Genomic DNA, 9,262 nt, shown 5'->3' with positions numbered 1-9,262 from the left:
GTATGTTCTATAATTTTGTGTTCTTGAATAGTTAGTATAGTTTAGAGTTCTACAATTTTGGATTCTACAGCTTTGGATACATCTATAAGTACTTGAGTTTTGGATTAAGTAAGCATACCAATTAGTATTCCATCTATTGGTATTATATTAGTTTTCAGAGCCAGTCCTACTATCTCTACTATTGTTTCCATTCCAATTCTAAGGCATTAAGTACAAAGGCAGTTGAACCTAAGGCTCAACCAAGTATAAGACTTTTGAGTGGAAAGGAGTTAGGGGATGACATTGACCTAGATGAAGAGATTGAAATTCCAAAGTGGGATTTTGATAATACCACTGTAGATCAAATGCAAATAGGTAGTCAACTCCTCCAGAAGAAAGCAAAATAGAAGAAATTAAGAGAGGAAAGAGATAGATAATATAAAATCATAGAAAGTGCTAAGAATATTTTGACTGAGGTGATAGGTGTTGAAGTTGATATTTCTCAACACATTTTGTTTCAATTAGAAGAGGAAGTATAGAAGTTTAATGAGGACTCAAGTGGTTAAGACAAATTGATTGAGAAAGCAGAGAAGAAATTTGATAACAAATTATTTAAGCACATTGCTCAACTAATTGCCATTTAGCAAGTGGAGCTTTCCTCAATTTTGACCAAGCTTGAAAACTCTTGCATAAATGTAAAATCACTTTTTGAAAAATTATGCAATGTTATCTAGTTCACAAAGGAAATAAAGAGAAAATTGACAAAAATTGATGAAGATCTGAAGGCTAGTGCATAGTAGTTGCAACTTGACCCTAGTTCAAGCTCTGCACATCATATGAAAATCAGATTCTTGCCAAATATGCAGGTAGAGTTTTTGAGAGAGGAAGCAAGGATCTAGTCTTAACTGATAAATATTTAGAATATGATCCTCCCCATCATGGACACAACCCAGAAGCACATTGTTTACTCAAAAATATTGATCCATGACAACAACTTCTCAATTGCAGATCCTATGATAGAACTCTTTGCAGAAGTCCAAATTGCTCTTTATACGTGTAAAGTTTTGCAAGAAAATTGGGAAAAGACTTTAGCACTCATACGTAAGTTAAATTATGAGTTTCTTTCTTATATTGTTGTCTTTTTGTAAATAAGTTTTGAATAAATATTTGGCATTATTTCCAAAATGGGGGAGAAATAGAATATATATACGAGAGACAATATGTATATATGGGGAGAGACACTTAGACACTTAGTATGTATATTGTATGGGGGAGAATTATGTAAAGGAAAGGAAAGTATATTGTATATACTTACAAAGAATTTTTTGAAAAAACTCAAAAATAGTACCAAGCCAGTATCACAATGTAATGTATATAAGTTTTGGCTGATAAGTGTTTTTGTCACTAATGCCAAATGGGGAGATTGTTGACATTAAGTCAAGTTTGTTATTAGTGACAACACTTATTTAGATTCTGTATGGTCACTAAGCTCATTGAATAGTCTACAGTGTTTTCCATGTAATTTAGTAGTCACTGAGCTTTATAGCTCCTACCAAGCATTCCAATGGTTACCAAGTGAATTCAGGCAGTGTGAAGTCCAATAATTCAACCCAAGCAGATCAGTGGTTACCAAGCTTCATAGTTTCTACCAAGCTAGTAGCTCATGTGAAGCAATGTTAATGTTAACCAAGCTATATGATAATTAGTGCTTACCAAGTGTAGTCATGGTAAATGATTAATTCAGTTCCTACCAAGTTACATAGTATCTACCGAGTCACTAGTGCAGACCAAGTTCAAGACTACTCTGAGATGATTAGTATGGACTGAGCTTCTACTTCTACTGAATGCGTAACAATATTGAGTAATGATAGTAGGCACTGTGTATCAGAACTTCACCAAGTCAGTCTTTAGAACCCGAGTGTCTTCACTTGAGTTGACTTTGTAATATTGGTGTTAACTTTTATATTGGCCAACTTTGTAATTTCGTAAATTGGATTGATATATATATATATATTGTATCATATCCATATAGATAGATAAATGTATGTATGCATGAATTGAAAAGTGAGAGTGAAGAATATGTAAGAAGCAGGTGAATGTGAATTAATAGCAAAGTGTATTGTAAGGCCATATTAGCAAAGGAGTAGTAAAGTCATATCTATCACATAAAGGTGATTAGTACTTCAAAGAATCTCTATTAGAAAATTAGTTATAAGTCAAAGATCTATTGTTTCATTCTAATGGGTGAACCCGTCCAAATCCTCTAACAAGGTAGACTTAACAATCTTTTGTCAAATCTCTTTACCGAGTGCATACTTCATTGTATGTTTGTAAAACTTGTAACAAGGTGGACCTAGTAGTAATTACTTCTAACATGGTAGATCATCAACAGTGATCATTGTAAGCCTTTTAGGCCAACTTTATGCTCCAGTATTGAAGTTTTGTGGGTATTGTTATCATTTGTTCACCCGCCAAGATTTCAAATTTCAAATGTTTGGCCCATCCAACAGCTAATTCCCAAATTTAATATTATTTTAATGCCTAAACCTTATAACATATTTTTGCGGCCTGCAAGTTCTCCTTCGTCAGATCTGAGAAGATCCACGATTGGCGCTATCTCGCCATTGGAAGCTGCACGAGATTTATGTTCGCGACATGGCACCCTGATGGCACATGTTCAATGGGTCCAACGGGCCGGGCGATATGTTTTAGTGGGTCAAAAAAGTTCCACGGCACCATGGGCGCTATGTCACTATCGTGTGTTGGCCAGAAAATCTTAACAGCAATTTAGCACCTAACGGGAAGTCGCCGCAGAAAAGAACTTCAGGCAAACGAGTTGGGTCCCATTCCGTACTTTATTTGCCCAATTGGAAGGGTCCTCAATCCACGCTAACAAATCAAAACATGCCACATCTGCGAGAAAAGGCTACTCAATGGGTCAAGGCGGTACAGGTTGCTAGGATGATGCTACACGGACTAGTGTGGGGTCACCACGTGTGTTATAGGACCAGGGTTCTAATGTGATTAGTAGGATCAGGGCAAGTCTTTCGTGGCTGTAGGATCAGTTCAGATCGACAGTCAGCGCTATGTCACTTTTCAAAAGTTGCACGACGAATATGATGGAGACATAGCACCTGGAGGACACGTGTCCTCGTGGGTCCAGGGATGTCAGTGAAGATCCATCAGACAGTTGGAACGTGGCCAGTTCCTATTCATTGATGCACTGAGGGAAATGATCTATCTTGCTCACCGTTAGATCGATTCAGATCAACGATAGGCGCCATCTCGTTATGGTGAAGCTATGCAGTCTTTACCATGGCAACATAGCACCTTAGTGACACGTGTCAGGTGGGGCCATGTTATCTCATAAATCTCAGGGGTGATGCCAGGTGTGTTGACAATGGGGGAGCAAAGTGCAAAGTACGATGAGTCTTCACGATCGTCAGATTAAGTTGTATCGACAGATGGCACCATCTCGCTATGGTGAAGTTGTGCAGATCTTTACCATAGCGACATAACGCCCATCTGCCACATGGGTCAGCAGGGCCAGGTCTCACCAAAGTACGCCAGGTGTCATTCGAGTGTGGTGCATTTTCTGAGGTGGTGTCAGATATGATGGGCTCGGGGTAAGAACAGTATAGTTGTACGATGAGTCTTCACAATCGTCAAATCAGGGCAGAACAACGAAAGGCATTGTCTCGCTATGGTAAAGTTGTGTGATCTTTACCATAGCGAAATAGCGTCTTTTCGACACATGTCTCGGTGCCTCAGCCAAGGTTGACGGTTAACGGCTGGCAGTCGGAGCAATCATCGTAGTCAACGTGGCAGTTAGTTTTGATGTTGCGACTAGGTGGTGAAAAGGTGGCGTAGTCAAGTTGGTGACCACCGCGGTTAAAGATATCAACAGCAACATAGCGCCTAGTCCAACATAAGGAATGGTTAGCACATGGAACCTTGAGGAGGTGGAAAAATAAAGAGAGACGATTGGCCTGTGTAGCCTAGTTGACACATAAGGAACTATTTGACTTGCTTTGACCTTGCGAATTCATGAGCCAAAAATAATGAATCAGGTTTTTTGCCGCGAGATTTTGATCCTATGATCAATGCCACCGACTCAGAAGTGAATGCAAAGTGCAAGGACATTCTACCACCATTACAGATCTATCTACTATGTCAGGGGATGTTTTCTGACGCCATTCTGCCTTCTCCAGGCTCTTTCTCAGAGGAATATCAAATTTTGGTACTCAAAACCACCAGATCTTTGATTGGATTTTTAGGGTGAGAAGTTATTGCGAGTAGGTGAGAAGTAAATGTAATGCAAAAAATCCTCAATTATGCCTGAACTATAAAGGCAATTTTGTGATCTTTTCTAAGGAGGACTTTTCTCTTTGATTTTTTCCTCCGATTTTGCTCTACAATTCTAGTGTGAATTCTCCTATGCCTCTGAACTGTCTAGTTCTCTACTTATCTCCTTCATCCATTGGTATTTAAGTGCAAGAAATCTTTGCCTGTGCCATTGCTTTGTGGAAATCTATAATTTGCATGACTGTATCTCTGCTGGCCTGTGAATGATATATAAGTGAACTTCTTCCTTGTGTCATTCATCTTGGTTTTATGATCTGTATGTGGTTATTTGATTAAAGCAAGTCTGGATGTGTATATCCTTAGTTTCATTCTGGTTCAGTAGTGCATGTATGGGAAAAGATTGGTCCGAACACTCTATTTTGGTGCATCACCTCCTTAGATTAGACTAGGTAGATTTGCTTTCGTGCTCTCTTTCTCCCTTTTCCTCTCCAAGAGTAGTTAGGTGCACCCTGATAGTAAGAGGAAGCCAGCCTTCTCCAGAGACTCAACCTCACAGTTCAAGTCCCACAGCTTGGAGGTTGTTTCCATGTTTCACTAGGTTGTCCTCGCGCGTAGGCCTTGGACAAGGGTGCAAACCTAAGTGACAACAGTTTTTGGCACGCCCTGTGGGACACTTTTCAAAAAAAAATTTAAAGTCTACTGGTGTTGAAGAAGAAAGAGTTTTAGAGATTAATGCTGAAGAGGATGTGAAGAACCTCCTTATAGCAATATCGTGAGAATGCTCGAAATAACAGAATACAAAGTGATAGCAGAACTCAGAATGAATCTACTGATCGCAGGCCACTTCGAGGGGGTAACCTCCTTTGAGCAAGCTCAATACAATAAATTCGTCCGTGCCCATCAAGGGCCTCAACCTATTCTTATATACTGGGTACGATCTAGAAAAGTAATACTACCTATGCATGTGGGATAATAAAATATACTCACGGGACGACTTACAAAGCATATGCGTCCAACAACACTACTCTAATAAACAGAAGGAACACACAGGTTCCTAACATCCCCTCTCCCTTAGAAAAAAGCTTTGTCCTCAAAGCTTAAGACTTTTTTTTTTTTTTTTTTTTTTTTTTTTTAACAGTCGACTTAGAAAAATTCACTCACAGACATAACAACTGAAAAGAGTTATTGCAATAACAAGAGATATTAGAAGTGAGAGGAACCTGAAGGCCACGACAGAAAAAAAAAGTTGATGTAATTTCCACCCAGCGAGCCCAAGAGAGTGCTCTGATACCAGATGTGAAGAACCTCCTTATAGCAATATCGTGAGAATGCTCGAAATAACAGAATACAAAGTGATAGCAGAACTCAGAATGAATCTACTGATCGCAGGCCACTTCGAGGGGGTAACCTCCTTTGAGCAAGCTCAATACAATAAATTCGTCCGTGCCCATCAAGGGCCTCAACCTATTCTTATATACTGGGTACGATCTAGAAAAGTAATACTACCTATGCATGTGGGATAATAAAATATACTCACGGGACGACTTACAAAGCATATGCGTCCAACAACACTACTCTAATAAACAGAAGGAACACACAAGTTCCTAACAGAGGTAGTGTTGGCTTCAGTATTTGAGCCTTCAAGAGGCTGATTCTTCAAAGTACTTGGCGACTCTAAACATCAACAAATCTGGTTCCAGGCCAAAGTTGCAGTGATTCATGCCTAGAGCTGAAACAAGGGTGTCTTCTAGAGGTAAATTTCAATATCAAGAGCTTTCTCTTTCAAATCCTAGAAGAAGGAGGACTAGAACTTCATTATCACCGGTTAGGGGTGTAATAACAGTTAATATACCTATAAGTCTATCTCTACTCCTCCTGCTGCTCAAACTCAGCCTAGATTGCCATCAACACTCATCATAGAACACTTATTTACATGGCACAACAAAGTGTTCATGCTTTTGCCACCTTTAATGGTGGAAGTCCTCTACTATTAGCCAAAAGACATGATATACCAGTATCTGCACTAAAAAGTATACCTGATTTTACTAGTGAAACTTCCATCTCCCCTTTAGAGCATATCCAAGAAGTAGCAAATGTCTGTAACATTCATGGTATTACAGAAGATGATGTTGTTGTCAAACTTCTAGCCTCATATTTAAAAGGAAAAGCATTATAGTGGTATAGAGGCTTAGCTCATGGTTCTATAACTAATTGGGATGGACTAGGAGCAGGATTATGCAAACATTTTGAGGATAGAAGTGACTATCTGTCACTTTTAGAGCAGTTGACTACTATAAAAGGGGCCCCCCATGAATGTATGACTGATTTTAACTATAGATTTCAAAAGACATGGGATAGAATACCTACTACAGTGAAACCTACCCCTGGTAATGCCTTCTTGCATTACCTTAGAGCTTTTAACAGTGATATTGCCACTACTATCCAAACTATGGGAGGAGATACCTTGCCTAATGCTTATGAGATAGCCATAAAAGCTGAGAATATCCTAATACAAGGAGGAAATTTGGCTCCAAGGCCCCCTATGCCTTTCTTTCCTGATGTTCCCAACCACCAACTAGCAATGGCTCCTCTCCCTACAACTTCTACATCACAAGCCCTTCCTCCAGTCCCTCAAGCTTCCACATCCTCAAATGGGATAGATGAACTCAAAGAAATGCTCCAAGGTCTAGTGCTGAATACAGATAAAAGAGAGAAGACCCTGGATAAAAAATTGCAAGAGCAGGGGAAGGAGTTGAAGGACCAAGGAAAGAAATTAGAGGATAGTTTTTCTATAATACAAAAAATGAGTAACAAAGTGGTGGACTTGGAAAGGCAGCAAGCTCAAGGCGGCAAGCCTCCCCAATTGCAATATCAAGCTCCAAATGGTGGTAGGCCTCCTAATCAGTGGAATAGCCCTTTTGACCAGGGTAGGCAAAATAGTCATGCTTCTACTTCAAGCTCAAATCAGACCAGAGCTATAGTCCCTCAAAATAACTTGGCTCAAGATCAAGATTTCTGTCCTTCTTGCAACTATTCTTATGCCTATTGCATGTGCCAGAAGGAAAACTCTTATTTGGCCCTAACTACCCAAGAACCTACAGCAAAGCAATCATACAAGGAGGATCATCCCAAGGAGGCCTCATATATTCAAGGACATGATGATTGCTCTTTCATGAATCATCAGATTGGGGAGCATTGTAATGTAAACCAGGATTTCGTTGCTCATAACAAAAGAAGTAAGAGGAGAGCTATGGAACATGTTACCCCTCCTTCTCCTAAGCAGGCCTCAACTTCAAGTGTTGTGCCTCATGCACATGCAGCAAATGAACAAACAAGTACTTCACAGCAGCAAAAGCAAGACTCTAGAAAGAAAGATACAAGTGATCCTTATGTTGCTCTATCTCAACCTCTTATAAATGTAGCTCCCAAAGTTCCTAATAGACCATTCAGTGTGGTAGAGCAAATGAAGAAAACAAATGTGAGTATTTCTATGTGGGATGTTGTTGCTACCATACCAATGCAGAAGAGGATGTTGCAGCAAGAATTAGAGAAGATTGAACCCAAGGATCAGCCATCTACCATGGAGAGTGCCACAAGTCTAGTACAACCAGTAGGGGATGTGGAGACAAATAAAAAGGTTAGACCTACTCCATTCTATGTTTCTCTAATTATAGGGGGCAAATTAGTCCACAATTGCATGATAGATTCAGGGGCTAGTAGCTCAGTAATGGCTAGGTGTGTTGCTAATGCTTTAGGAATGAAATATGAGCCCATTGTTAAGGATGTGTTACAATTAGATGGTAGTACTGTCAAAACTTTAGGTATCTTTAGGAATGTGGAGATGGCCCTACATGCATGCCCTGGTTGCACTGTGATTCAAGACATATCTGTTGCTGAAGTCAAGCCCTATTTTGCTATCTGTCTTTCAAGAGACTTCGCTGCCCAAATAGGTGGATTCATATCTGCTGATTGGTCATATATGTCATTTAAGACTAGATATGGAGCCAATGCCTCAATTAGAGCAGAACTTCAAGCCCTTCATCACACTGAATCTTACACCCCCAATCCCATCAACATGAATTGCCCTATTCTAGAGATGGATGAAAATGACATAGTAAATGAGCCTGCTACTTCCATAGCAGAGATTTTTGATTTCTTCTTGGATGAGTGAGCAAGTACATATTAGTTTGAACCTATGTTAGAGACTCTTGAGATAGGCCTTAGTACATATTGCATAATAGAGAAAGATGCTCAAGTTCCTGACCTTGTTAGGACTAATGATGATATGAATGGAACATGGAGTATGTCCTTTGATGGCTCAAGGAATAGAAATGGATCAGGGGCTGGTGTTATGTTGATCTCTCCTGCACAAATAAGATACTACTTCTCCTTTAGGCTCCAATTCAGTTGCACCAATAATGTGGCTGAGTATGAATCTTTGATTCAAGGTCTCTTACTTGCCCAAAAGAGAGGAATTCAAGCCTTGAAAGTATATGGGGATAATGAGTTGGTAGTTAACCAAGTGAGAAACCAGAATATCACCAAAAATGGCCTGATCAAGTCTTACAAACACAGAGTCTGGGATTTTCTTGAGGGCTTCAATGCATTTAATATTCAGAGCATTCCTAGGAAAGAAAATAGACATGCTGATAGACTTGCAGTAGTGGGTGCATCGTATGATGTACCAGGGAATCTTGAGGAGAAGAAGAAGCAACAAATAAAGGTGGTAGTGAGGCCTATCATCCCTAACAACAACACTCATTGGTAGGTGTTTGATTCTGATGAGCAAATTGTGAGTTTCTTGCAGAATGAGGTAGAATTCTCAGATAGAAACTAGTCAAGACTGCAAAATCAGTATAGTGATCAGATCATTCATCTGAGTTCTAACAAGCTGCCCAAGGGTCTCATTACCTTGGAGAGTTTCTTTAATCTTGATGATCAAACAAGAGGCAAAGGAATGAATCTAGCTGCAGAAAAG

Source organism: Cupressus sempervirens, chromosome 3 (assembly GCF_028749045.1).
Source record: "Cupressus sempervirens isolate cs-2001-9-10 chromosome 3, ASM2874904v1, whole genome shotgun sequence".
NCBI classification, from domain to species: Eukaryota; Viridiplantae; Streptophyta; class Pinopsida; order Cupressales; family Cupressaceae; genus Cupressus; species Cupressus sempervirens.
Note: the sequence above shows the minus strand (reverse complement) of the source record.